Raw genomic sequence first — 13,529 nt, 5'->3', positions numbered from 1 at the left:
ATTGTGCCATGGCACTTAAAAACCATATGAAAGTATAACTAAATTCCCAAACTGGGAAGTTTACTAACAAAGCCTGAGTTATTGTCAACAAAAGGTTGGTTAAATCATGGCTTGTCCTGACGTTGCTTCACTTAATCTCAGGAAGTCCAGTCCTACCCACACTTTTAGCAAAATATCTGTGGTGTCTGGATCAGACAAGACAGTATATTAAAGTTGGATATGCTAATTAACATACTGCAAACACTTCATATTTGATCTCTAAGCAGAAAACAAAGGTCCATTAGTAATGCTACAAGTGCGGTCTCTGTGCCAGATGCCAACCAGATCCCTAAAGTGGAAGTTATTAGAAAAGCAAGTGTATTGGGTTTGCATGGCAAGGTTTTGGTAGAGGGGGTGTACAGGGTTGGCTTCTGTGAGAAGCTGCTAGAAGCTTCCCCCATGTCTGACAAAGCCAGTGCAGCCGGCTCCGAGACGGACCTGCCACTGGCCGAGTCGGAGCCCATCAGTGATGGTGGTAGCGCCTCTGGGATAACATATGTGACAAGGGAGAGAAAAACCTGTGTGGCAGTGGTCAGAAGAGACGAGTGAGAATATGTGAGAGAGACAACCCTGCAGCCACCAAGGTCGGTGAAGAAGGAGAGGAAGGAGGTGCTCCAGGCACGGGAGCAGAGATTCCCCTGCAGCCCATGGTGAAGCCCACGGCGAGGCAGGCTGTGCCCCTGCAGCCCATGGAGGTCCATGGTGGAGCAGATCTCCACCTGCAGCCCGGGGAGGACCCCACACCGGAGCAGGTGGATGTGCCCAAAGGAGGCTGTGACCCCGTAGGAAGCCCACGCTGGAGCAGGCTCCTGGCAGGACCTGTGGCCCCGTGGAGAGAGGAGCCCAGGCTGGAGCAGGTTTGCTGGCAGGACTCGTGATCTTGTGGGGGCCCCATGCTGGAGCAGCCAGTTCCTGAAGGATGCACCCCATGGAAGGGACCCACGCTGGAGCAGTTTGTGAAGATCTGCAGCCCATGGGAAAGATTCACACTGGAGAAGTTCATGGAGATCTGTCTCCTGTGGGACAGACCCCACACTGGAGCAGGGGAAGAGTGTGAGGAGTCCTTCCCCTGGGGAGGAAGGAGCAGGAGAGACGTGTGATGGACTGACCACAACTCCCATTCCCCATTCCCCTATGCCGCTGGTGGGGAGGAAGTAGAGAAATCAGGAGTGAATTTAAGCCTGGGAAGAAGGGAGGGATGGGGAGGTAGGTGTTTTAAGATTTAGTTTGTATTTTCTCATTACCCTACTCTGATTTGATTGGTAAAAATTTAAGCCGATTTCCCCAAGTTGAATCTGTTTTGTTCATGACAGTAATTGGTGAATGATCTCTCCCTGTCCTTCTCTTGACCCATATTTCATTATATTTTCGTTATATTTTCTCTCCCCTGTCCAGCTGAGGACGGACAGTGACAGAGTGGTTTTGGTGTGCACATAGCATCCAGCCAGAGTCAATCCACCACAGAAAGACAAGAAGAAAACCAAAAGTTGTCAATAAAAATCCACAATTATTCGGGCTTAAGAAAATAACAATCAATTCTTTAAATGTAATTGGAAAAGAATAAGCATTTATCATATCTCAATTTGGGAAAAAGAAGGATGTTTTATTAAAATCCAGAGAGATAATTTATACACCAAAAGTATTAAATCTATTGGAGAGGAATTAAAGCAAAAGGAATTCACTGAAACACTAATGCGAGTTTTTAACAAATCTTGGAATACTCTACAAGATCAAGAGAATTGCAAAAACTCAGTGTGGTGTTAGCGTTTATGAAGAACTAACCTGAGAAACTACAGGCAGGCTGACATCAAACCAGTACAAATTCTGGAAAGGTTGAGCAGTAAATAATTAAGAAATTATATCATAATTCATTCTCTAGTAAGTCTTGTCAACTAAACTCGATACCATTTTTTATGCTATAACAAGTTTGGCTAATAACATTAACTTGTATTGTCGTAGTACACTTAGATTGCTATCAGATTTAATCTTGCATGACATTTTCAAGCACCATACAAAATCAATACTCTACATTACATGGATTAAAACTGTTTAAATACACAGATCTTGAAAACTCTAAGTGGAAAATTGGCAGACAATGTAGGTTCTCTGACGAATTTTTATTGTCCCAAATTTATTACTTCTATTGTAAATCAGAGATTAATTTTTTTCAGATGACCTCAGCCTTGATACAATGGGAAATATCAATCAAACATATGAGCCCATCTTTCTCAGTATAACTCATCTGAGCATCACACAGCTAAAATGTACTTCTCACAGGGAAATATTAAAACTATAATCCAGTTCATTTATATAACAAAGGGTTAAGAGTTAACTTGCTTACCAGCTCTAAGTATCTATAAGGCAAGAGGTACCTAAGAATACACAGCAGTTTAATTTAGCAGAAAAAAGAGCATTTTGGAATCCATTGGTAGAAAGCTATTAATTGGCTGTGTTCATTTCTTTATTTCTAAACAATGAAAACAATCTATTAGCACCAACTGTGACAGATATGGTAGATTATTTACCTTCCCAAATCTTTATAAAAAGTTTTGATATCTTTCTAGAAGAGATTACACATTTCAAGTGAAATTACAGTCTCGAGGAATACACAGTCTTCCAGGAGGTTGAGACCTACACTATGCAATGAGTCCAAGTAAATTAATAGGACTAGATTACCAGTCCTGCCGCACAGCAACCCACAAAAGGCAAAGGAAAAAAGCAAAATTTGGCCTTGACACACATGCACCATAAATTCTCAAGGACAGGAAAAAATGAGCAATTTAAACAAAAGGAATAGTTTACAGCTAATGAGTAGCCCCATTTTCTGGTTTTCTCCACAAGAGGCAGTGCTGAGAATGAATCTACAACCGGAAAGTTCAACAGTAGCCAAATCTAGACTATCGCTAGTTTCTTTACGCCTAAGAATGCAAGTTTTTTACTTCAGCAAAGTAGTTTAAAGCAGCAGCCATAAGAGGATTGCACTGCCCCATTTATTTCAGTCCTGCTGTGCCTTAAGGACACGGGCTAGCTAGCTGCATTACTGAGGCTCAGAAAGGCAACACGAGTTATGAAGGATTTTTACACACATACTTCTTACTTCAATTTCAGAAGCAACCATATTTTACAAGGACCGTATTTTATGAAGATGGATAGGAAAACTTAATTAGTTTTAAGAAAAACTTAATTATTTTTAATGTGTTCAGAAGGAGGATGGAGAAATGGTAAGAGAACCTAAAGAAAATGCAAGACTGAGTCTCCTTTCAGCAACAGAATTTAATCTTCGATACTTACCAGAATATGGTAGGGATATACATGCTTATAAATAGACAGAATTATCTGAGAACAAAAAAGGAAACCTGAATTTGTTATTTATCTGATTAACATTCTACCAGAGATACAGCATACAGAAAGTGCCAGATATTTTGTGACGGAATAACCGAGTCTGAGCAACAGAACTAGCAAAGCTCAGGTTTCTTCAGGAGCAGCATCTTGAAATATCCTCATTCAAGATGGATTGCTTCTCCTCCCTTTCTACTGCAATTACTTTAAGTTCCTCCCCTCTTCCTGAATTCATTCTCTTTCCCTACCCTTTCTATTCCATTTCTGTAGGAGAATTCTTCCAGCTCTTCTACCTCAACTAACTTCCAACTGGCCAAGAGCCAGCACATGCTCTGAAAACTTCCATATAGACATGCTGATTTGCTGCTGAATACCCATGACTATAGGACTGAAAGAACAGCTAATAATAGTTATTAAGCATAAATTCAGTTTAGGTGTCATATTGACATATTGGTTAGGAAACCAATCTAAAAGTAACTTTTTTCTTTTTCCTGATGGAGATTAGTTGGTTTAGTAGGCTTGTACAAATGCTTTTCAGTTCCTGAATATTTGATTCCAAATACCACAATCTGATCACACATACATACATACACACACACACACACGCGTGCATGCACGCACAAAATCTCGGTTTAGACTCTACTGAATGCTATTATACAGCTGTGATGAAATTTGGCAATTCAGACACACTCTCCGCTACCTGGAATTTCCTCAGAAATAACAACAAAAAACGGTAAATTATTAGATTTGTGGCAGATGCTGATTAGGATAGCCAGATTTTAAAATGAATATGCATAAACACATTCCTCACTCATATTCTCACTGACTAAGCCTTCCTTTTTCTTATCTGCCAAGCAAAGCCTTCAAATTCCTTTAAAAAATCCTTTTTAAAATCCACTTCTTTAGGAAGTCTTTTCATCTTTTACCCATTTTACCTCATGTTTGTATTACACTGTACAAAATTACAGTGCTACTTTCTCTTCTGTTGCTTTAAGCAAGGATTCAATACAGAAGAACTCAAAAGCTGAAGGATATCTTATTCTGCCAGATCTGGGAAGAAAATCATATTGCAGGTGCAGGTACAGGACACGGGTTCTGGGGGCTCCCAGAGTATGAAGAAGGGTTTCACTTTTGGCTGATGAGGAAGTCATAAGCAAAGGCACAAACCCTCAAAGTGACTGAAAGCTTGTACCAACAATTCCTTTATTGTTGTCGGGTTGGGGGAGGTGGGTTAGCGTTCACAGCACTTAACCTATGAAGTTCTGTTGAGGGGCAGAAACCCTCTGAAAACATTAATTTCTGTTATTGGGAAGCATGGTGGTATACTTTGGAGCTTGCAGAGACTTCTGTAAGAAGACCTGCTATTCATCAATATGATAAATAGTATCAAGTGCATGTGTAGGTCCTGCCTCACTTGCACTTTTTTGACTTCAACTTCTCCCTTCCACTAAAGGCTGCCTCTTAAAAACTTTACAGTGTATTTGAGAGGTTAATATGTACTTTTTAATTTGATTCTGTGAGTACACTAATGTACAATGGACTGGTATTACAAACCTAAAAGCTTTCTAGGTTATCCAGAAATGCACTATCCAGACAAACGAGAATACCTGTTCATCTTAATGCGGATAGATACATATTGATACAACTATGTAAGAAAACCTGTTAAACCCATGCACATTTACAGACTACTCTGTGATTTTACAAAACTCTTACACTTACTTAAAGTTGAATAATGCCAAATTAACCACACAAAATTAGCAGCAGCAACTATTTTAGTGTATTTTAAAAACTCATGAACTTTGTCTTTTTTCTCTGAAAAGTGTAGATTCCTCACTGATCATATTATGCTATGAGATCCCCACATATGTATTCCATATAAGAATAGGGAACAATTCCCTACAGATATCTAGTTTTTCAAGTCCCTTTTTAATAACCTAAGGTTTTAAATAAGAAGTGTTACAGGTTTAGAGAAACCATTCAGAACTTAAAGTCTAGAGGTCTCAAAAGGGAAATGCATGTTTATATATGACCACCTCTAACTATGTGTACATTTATCTTCCTAATAAGAATAAAATCCACAGTGATTAACAATCTAACAATGACATCAGCAAGAATAATGTATTTTACTAAACAAATTAAAAATTTAAATAAGAGGCATTTAAAATATTTAAAATTTCACAGGAATTAAAATAGCCTATTTTTAAGTATGGACTCACTATATGACAGTTACATAAATTTAACAAAAACAGTATTAACAGTAAAGTCTTAAAGAAAAAAAAAAAAAAAAAAAAAAAACAGCAATCCAGTGGTAATCACCAAATACAAAATTAGAACCAGATTTCATTGATGTGCTAATCAGGTTTTCAAGCCAGGAACCTTTCAGGAAGGCCAAAATGCTTCCCCCATTTCATTCCAGTTCAGTTCCTTACTAATTCAATTGGTTCATATGAACAGCTAAACTAAACAGCCAGGAGCGGTGCGACTGGAGGAGCTCTACTTTTTTTCCAAAACATTGAAAGAAGTATATCAGAATCAGTTTAGAACAATCAGTTAGTCTAAACAACTAACAATATATAATATTGTTTGTTAAATACCAGTTTTACAAGCAAGTAATTTTTGTGACAGATTTGTGATAATTTTTCTTATATATCTAATAAAGATGAGAGTTAATTACTTAGGAGAATTTTAATTTACTTTCTGTGCATTTCTAACCCTTTTCCAGTCCTCTCTGTAATGAAATTATCAAACTAAATACAAAACGTTTATTTTTGAAGAATGTAATGTTAAAAAAGTATACAAGAATCAAAATAAAGGGATGTCTTATAAGTACTATAATTAAGGATTGATTAAAATAAAGCAGCATTACATTTAGGAAAAAAACTGAAGCTGAAATACTAACATGGTTAAAGATAACTTATGAAGTTGAACTGAACGGAATCACCATTTATCAAAGAAAAAGAATTTGTGGTTATTTTAACAAAAATACACCACCTGTAAATATATTGAGGCCGTACCATTTTAAAGAAGTGACTCAGAATTTTAATTCAGTATCATCTCAATAAACATCCAGACATTGTACACAAAGATTACCAAGTTTGAGTTTTACCACTCCACTAAGGAGAAGTTCACACTTCTGTTTGTCACTCATCCCCTATCTGCCATGCAGGTCCTACCAGAAGTCACATCATATTTAATGATAAAACTGAAAATGTAAATGCAAGTGTTTCTGAAACTGGAAGAAAATATCTCAGAGTGGCTAAAACAGGCAGAAAGTTAAGTGTTACCTTAAGCCAGCCATAAGCAATGACTTCAAGAACTTGTTCCTTAAATTGTAAGACACAATGAATAAAGCATATTTTAGTCTGTGCTTGTTCTTTTACTGGTTGCTCTCAAGCAATGTCCTCCATGATCCTGTGCTCCCAAAAGCCTGTTTATTCCAGCATAATCACAACACCCATACTCTTTCATTCTCCCTTGGACACCACAATCCCAATGTCTACATTCGGTATCTACTACTGACATATTCTGACTTGGACAATATTGTTATAGATTTTCCCTGATTAAGTTCCCTGGTTGGTCTTGTATCATTACATAAATTACTAATTAGGAACAGCACAGTATTAAATCAACGGAATTCCTAATCAATCATCTGAAAAAAATATTGTCACTCTAAGCACGATATTATTTATCAGAAATCACATACCATCAGAGATTTCATTCCTAAATTAGAAGGCTGAATTTGGCTCGGAATTTACTTTTTGTAGATGATACATTTTCTGGACTGATAGTTGCACTTACATTACTTGGCAATAACACTGATACTGTATTCTTGGCTGTTAAGTAAAAACCTTCCAGGAACAAAGGGGGTTTTGTGTTCTTTATTCTGTTCTTCAATCAGGCTGAAATTGCCAATCAGTAAAAACTGATCCTTTTGAGAAGAGATAAAATTTGTTAAAAACTTTGGATTTTTTTTTTTTTAACCATAACACAAAAAGAATATAACAACATTCAGAATTTGGGGGTATTTAATCTGGCATTGTTTAAAATCAATGTATGCTTTGAAAAATAAAATTATTTTTACTATAATCCACCAGCATAACATTGAAAAACAAATTCATATTTCATAGTAATTTTGATTTTCCTTTAAAAAAAAAAGTAAGAGTGGCAATATATAATTTCTTGCCAGTCTACTGGAAAGCAAAACATTTGTTTCAAAGCTGGGATTTTTGTATTTTCTAGCTCATTCTAAAAAGTAGATATTCATGAAGGCTTGTATTTATTTTGAATTTGCACACTGGAATTAAAAAGTACTGTTCGTTCTTATTTTGTAAATAACCTGTGAAAACATCTGAGGGAAAAATAGTAAAGGAATATGTAATGCAATTTCAAATAAATATCACTCATTAAAGTTCTAAGTCAGCTTGCTGTAAGCATCTGTTGGAAATATTCATTTCGAAGTCTAGAAGAAATTAACATTTTCTCAGTAGAAGGCTATACTACGCAAACCTAAATACAGTCATCCTTTGAAATCACACATGAGCTTTAATCAATATGTAATTTACAATTAGGCAATTATTTTCTGATTTACAAGCATTACAAGCATAACAAATACGATTAACCTAGTATTTCAGATACAAATTAGCTCAATTAATATACCCCACCTAAATGACACTATGAATCTATGTACCTTTTCCATTTTGATTTTTAATTGGATATGAAACATAAATGTAACATACAAGTTAAGATCTAAAGCTAAATTATTTGAGCACCTATATGTTCACTGTGAAGCGATGCAAGTGTAATGTTTTGTGCAGATAAACTCTGCAACAAGTTAAACAAATTTCCAAATCATATCTGAATATACCAACAAAATACCATATATGTTCACAAGAGTTACAAGATGAAAAGTGATTAATAAAAAAAAAATCTCCTTACAGTGAAGTAATTCTGCTCTCCATGCTTTTGGGGATGACAGTTATCATTCCAGACACAATGTAGGCAGCCATGTCATCATCTAGCTCAAAGAACTCTTTTACATCCTGAGTCACCAAAACCAGTTTAGACATCTGTCTCAGGCTGAGATGAGTCCTTCTTTATAAATGTCTATTTCTTTCCATTGGCTATAATGAGTGTCTAGATGATGTTCTCAGATCTTGATATCGACACTAAGGGCATCTGAAGTTAGGTGAGATTAATACCATTTTAGGTTTCATCAGGTCAGTTTCTGATACCTGTTTCTGACAAACTGCCCTCCTTCTGCAATACATCTGGATGATATTTGACCTAGTAGCTTACTCTTCATCACTCTTTTGTTATTTAATTAATTTTTATTAATGTATTCCTTGTTTATTTGTTTAACTGTCCCTCCTATCTTAAAGTTTAACAGGTATATAAACTAGTATTTTCCTATCCTTATCCGTCTTAAAGGAAAAGATAAATCAAAATAGTTATGTATGAATTTAGCAGAGTTCAAAAGCTAATTAATGTTTTAAATGGGAACAGACATAAGTCAGTTTGCTATTCTGTCATGCTATTTGGCAAAAAAATGTAATTCTTAGACAAAAGTCTCTTAAAATTATCTGTGTATCTCAGTTAAGTCAGTTAATAATTCCTGTTCACCCCTAAATATGAGGTGTACCAATTAATTTATCTTTTTTTAGGATTTTGAAAGAAAACAAATTAGACATTTGAGGTTCAAGGAAAACATTTCTAATTGAGCTCAAACTCAATATATATTTTAATCCTATCAGCAAAATAACTGATTTCAGTTGAACTGGAACATTATAAAATTTTACTTCATCCATGACTGCTAAGAATTTTGTGGAAAGTAGGCTCCAACTAAATTTAAAACCCAAAAAAACTGTATGTCTCTAGGCATCATTTTATAGAAATATATCAAGTTCATGTAATACTACACTACCAGACAAGTTAGCTCTTCCAAAAGAAAAATCCACACAAATGTGAAAATCTACAGGTTGATTAAATTTAAAAAATCTGAAGACTACACATGCTCCAGTGAGTTGCATGAAATAAATATTTTCGAGTATTTTATCTTAATTAAGAATACTTTACCACATCACAGTTCCTAAAAAGTACATAAAGTGTATGATAGGTCAAAATGAAGACACCTAAATTGAGCTACCTGCATGGAACTGCCCTTATTCAAGAGGGGTAAATAGATCTGGAAGCACCAGCTACAGTCAGGGGAGAATATATTCAAATTAGGGGAAGCAAGAGAGCATCCCAGCTCAGCCTCAAGTAAATGTTCACTGACTCATCAGTTTTATCACTGATCTGAGTGATACTTTCAAACAGCACAAAACAGCAACCTTTACCAAGGCACAAAGAAATTGGTCTTCCATAGGATAAAAGAGATCATGGCATAGATAAATAATTGGACAACGGATGGACCATAGGAAAAGTTAAGATGAGTAAAATTAAGTTGTATGAAGTTATTTATTAAATTATGATAGGGCCCAGCAACAGAAATTGCAGGACTTAATAAGACTAAGTAACTGGACAACAAAATAGTGAACAATATTCAACACAGATAAACATAAGGCGATGTGTTGATATAAAAAGCTATACCAACTTTACCTAAATGATGACAGACATGGATGACCAACGACCACTAAAGAATCAAGTCTTGGCTCATAAATTAGAGTTGAAGAAAATCAACATGTTAAAACTGTGATCAAAAAAGCAAATCTAGTATTAATAAATGATAGAAAAGAGAACAAAATAAGAGAATAGAAATCATTAATACACCAGATATGAGGGGCATGCCTCTGGTATCTGTTTGCAGACCCTCCCTGCCCCAATTCCAAACATACGGTAAAACTGGAAAATGTGTGTAAAAAGGCCAGCAAGTGCGATCAGATGCAACAGTTTTGACTAATTTGACTACTACTCATTAGTCTGGGAAAGAGATGATTGAGAAATCACACAAGAAGTAAATAAAACTGTCACAAAGAAAAGATAAGCAAGGGATGACTGTCCACTGTCTCCTTCCATATGAATATGAGATGGTATCAGATGATGCTGATGTTGGGTTTGATGCACATCAAAGCAGGTGGATTTTCACAGAGCATGAATTCAGTCATGTAATTCCTTAGTGTAAAGATGCTGTAGATGCTAGAAGTCACTCAAATTTAAAAAAAACCCAAACAAACAAACAAACAAAAGCAGCCAATAAACTAGGATAAAATTATTGGGGAAAACCCATCAATATAAATTGAATTCAAGCATCTCATCTGGTTCAGGAAGTGAGTTGCAAAAATATTCCATCTGTCTGACATGCTCATCGTCCCTTCCCTAGCATATGCTGTCGGCCATGGTTAGTGACAGACCATGGCAAGGGATGGGTCTGCTTTGACCCTGTGCAACCACTCACTCCTACAGAGAAGCACACATACTGAAGTCAGTTTAGTGGCATTCTGGAGTACTGGACTAACTCCACCTTTATCACAGAGTTTTTGTGTGTCACTAAACAAATGTTAAACTTTTTTCTTCCTCAGAATGACAGAAATTTATGCTTCCCTTTCTAAGGGGTCTGATCATCAGTCTGATGTGAGTGACATGACAGGACATCAATGAAAGCGGTGCTCTGGATGAAGTTTTTATAAACTCAGTACTCCAAAAAATTTCAATCACAGATGCCCCTGTGTCTTAGTTTGCCATTCACAGAACACAAATAACACTAACGAATTTCTCAAATGATTGTGAAAATTATTCTGGAAATGTTTAGAAAGCATTCACAAACTACAGTGAACAGTAATGTAGGAAAGCTCATCAGAACAGCTTGAATGATGTGCCATAAACAAGGGAAACTGTCAAATGTTTCTGATACTGAACTAAAATACTGGGTAGCTTCTTATAAATGGTCACTAAACATTTTGAGAACAAAACAAAGCAAGGAGCCCTACAGAACTATACATAACATGACTGAATCACACCTTATACACACAAAAGGACCACATGACGACTGCACTAAATACATTCCCACATTTTTTAGCATTATTTTACAACCTTAACAAAGATCTTTATAAACACGGTTGCTTGTAATAAGTGTACTACTTTGGCTGTAATAGAAGCTTCCATTATTGCATGAATACACCAGAGGAGGGTTTCCACTTCATGACAAACATGTTTCAAGCAATCCCTGAGATTTTCATAAATGGTGTCCATGTTAACAAGCAGACAAAGCAAAAAGAGTGGACCAATATGACCTGTACTGCAGGTTCATCATCCACTTTCTATATCTCTTGGTGGATTTTACTTCAGTCTTGAATGTTTGCTAGATGATAAAGCCCACTCCATGTGCTCTTGGAGAGCACCTTTCAGTTTACTTTTATCTAAAGGCATCCAATCTACACAAGCCAAGACAGCTCTCCATTGTAAACCCAACCATAGTATCAGGGATGATTGGGAGATGTCCCTCAAAAGTGCACTCCTCGTAGAAACTGAAATTAAAACAGTAATTACAAAATTACCTAAAATGATAACAAAAATCTAAGAAAAGTAGGCAATGATATCGACACGTCATGTTTATTTTGCTTTATTCTCCTAGAATCAAGTTGAGATGCGTAACAAAAGTAAAGAGCATCTGATTACAGAACAAAACAATTTATAATAAGGTGATGCTTGATTAGGGACACGTATGGGGAAAAGATTTATGAATGCCTCATAAAAATATGATTATCTAGAAGTTAATGTGATATTAATGTCATAAATTATTTGAGTAAAACCCATGAATTCAACAAGTACATTTTTAGTCTGATTTGCACCTATGAAATACTAACTTGAACTCAATGAACCTGCAATTTCAATTTATTTGGTTTTAATTTAGAAAAATGGATAATAAAGTGCAACCAAACTGCTGACATTTATTTGTGGACTCATAATACTATCATCTAATCATTCAGAAACAGAACCCAGAATTTGGGAATTGTATTAGCATTACTTACTCTACTTTATCGGAAATGTTATTTACAGTTAGCCTTAAATTAACATTGCAAACAAGGTTCCTAGCTGCCTTATTTTTACTTCATATCTTTTTCTAACCAAGAAAATGAAAGGCATATTAAAGTCTTTTTAATTAAAGGGTTAATTTTTTAAACCAAAGTTAAAAAGACTCACTGTTGATTTTAAGAGGTCTACATGAATTTCTAAAATTATGATGTTCTTCAGGCTTTAGAAAAAATGGAAAAGAAATTCCTGTAATGAATTTTTTTCTGTCCAAAAGATTTTTGCATACTTATTTTCTCTGTTATATAGCAACTACAAAATATAAGTGTAGTACATGCAAGCATTATGTTTTAAAAAGCAAAACCAAAAATTATTATTAACAATTCAATTACTCAAATTTTAACGAAAATTATTATATGGAATATTAAAAATTATTTACTTATATAAATTCAGAACTTCTGCATACACTGTTCACTGGCGGTATTATATTACTTTTACAGAAGTGTTAAGTTGAACATTTCAGTTTTCCACATTACTCCTAAAGGTCAGATAAATTGAAAATACTCTATTTTATCAATTCTCTTAGCACACAGCAGATCAAAATTTCAGAATGTTTTTTGACTCTGTAGAGATCCAATCTGGGGTAAAAATTACATGGGACTAGTAGTATAGACCTAAGTAACTATCAGAGTAATCCTTAGCTGCAAAATTTCCAACACTATCAAACCAGGATTTCATCAAAGTAAGAATAATCAGTCACTTTAAGTACCATTTATAATTACACTTTTATTACAAACATCTTGTTTTAGCCTTCTGCATCTCACAAACTTTGATGGCTTTGAGTCCTGATCAATGAACTGCCACCTCCTTAGTTTCAAAATGTGAAAAGGAATAATAAATTTAATTTCATAACAACTATGCTGCCTCTTTGAGGATTAGTTCGATACCTCAGCCTCTCTCTCCTCTGAACTGACTCACCACTGATCAAATGGGGGAAGCATCCTCCATTTACAGGTGCAGATTCATATATGGGCCAAGCAGATACCTCTGAATATGACAGTAAAAGGATTAAGAAGATAATAAAACTCAGGCTTCAATGAACTCAGTGTCAAAAGACTCCAATCAATTTCAAGAGCCAGACCATTTCACCCATTGATGTACCTAAACTGATTTCACTTTTCATA

The 13,529-nt window shown here is 35.5% G+C and overlaps 1 protein-coding gene across 1 annotated transcript in view; it reads right to left on the bottom strand.

Moving 5' to 3' along the window:
* FOXP2 (forkhead box P2) overlaps positions 1-13,529 on the bottom strand; it is a 439,425-nt gene that overhangs the window by 243,121 nt on the left and 182,775 nt on the right. The window lies entirely within an intron of this gene.

The sequence above is a fragment of the Tyto alba genome, unplaced genomic scaffold, assembly GCF_018691265.1.
Source record: "Tyto alba isolate M040663 unplaced genomic scaffold, T.alba_DEE_v4.0 Super-Scaffold_2, whole genome shotgun sequence".
Classification (NCBI taxonomy): domain Eukaryota; kingdom Metazoa; phylum Chordata; class Aves; order Strigiformes; family Tytonidae; genus Tyto; species Tyto alba.
Note: the sequence above shows the minus strand (reverse complement) of the source record. Positions and strands in the feature narration are given on the sequence as shown.